Genomic DNA, 1,276 nt, shown 5'->3' on the forward strand with positions numbered 1-1,276 from the left:
GAGTAATGAACTCAATGTTTCATGATTTCATCGAAACATTCATGCAAGTGTACATCGATGACATTTTCATCAAATCTTCATCCAAGGATGGTCATCTCGACCACCTTCGACAATCGTTCGAAAGGATGAGGAAATATGGGCTTAATATGAACCCGTTAAAGTGTGCTTTTTGTTTTCATGCAGGAGATTTGAAGGAGAATTGCGACCCAAAGCGCAGCGGAAATTAAAATTTTCTCCTTTAGAGATCCTTACGAATGGTCATGATCAGTGATAGAATATTTACCTCTTGTGACGGTTGAAACCTTTGGTGCAGATCTCTTGTGACGATCAAAACCTTTGATGCAAATCCACGAAGCGATCACGAACGTTGAACGATGACAACGTCTCTACTCAGTCCACACGAACGGGTTCCTTCAATCTCAGTGCTAGCTGGTACGAATGAAGGCTTTGAGTGAGAGAGAGAGAGTGATAGAAAACGAAAATAATGCAACCGCAAATTTTTGCTTCTGCACAAGGGTTCTATTTATAGAACCACTTGTGTGGGCTTCAAGCTAAAAAGCCCACTTAAGTGTATTTTGGCCCATATCTTATAATATGCCCAAAATCACTTAAGCCCATGGTACCTTACCATATTTCATATTCTACTCAAGTACAACGTACCTTACGATGTTCTATAATTCACTTAAGGGCACCGTACCTTACGGTATTCCTTAGTTACTCTATCTCTCATCAATCCGTCCTTTGTGTGTGACCCTGTAGGTTTTCGTGACGTTGGCAATTATATTAAATCACGCATTTAACATAATAAACAGTGAGCGGTATCTAGCAACACATCACTGCTACCCAAGACACGAAAATGTCATGTGATCTGACAATTCCTTCTGTGATAATACTTATGTGTATAATTACCCTTTTGCCCTTATGTCTATATTGAACACAAGGCATAGACCGTGTCATCCTTGTCCAGTTCAATATTGGGCCCATAGACATTTATCCTGTTATGCAGGATGGGCAAATTCCATCTAGGTCACTCATGTCCCTCAGCATGCTTTGTGGAGTACCCATCAACTGTCTTTATGGTTATCCAGTTACGGACAACGTTGGATCAGCAATAAAGCACTCGACTCTACATCTAGGGTCCATAGTGGTTTCAGGTCGAAGAGTGGAACACACTATTATCACCATGAGAATAACTTATGACACCTTGCATAACTTTCTATATAGTATTCTCATAGTGGGTCAATCCGGTATAAATATTACTCCTAATATTCATACC

Source organism: Lathyrus oleraceus, chromosome 1 (assembly GCF_024323335.1).
Source record: "Lathyrus oleraceus cultivar Zhongwan6 chromosome 1, CAAS_Psat_ZW6_1.0, whole genome shotgun sequence".
Lineage (NCBI taxonomy): Eukaryota > Viridiplantae > Streptophyta > Magnoliopsida > Fabales > Fabaceae > Lathyrus > Lathyrus oleraceus.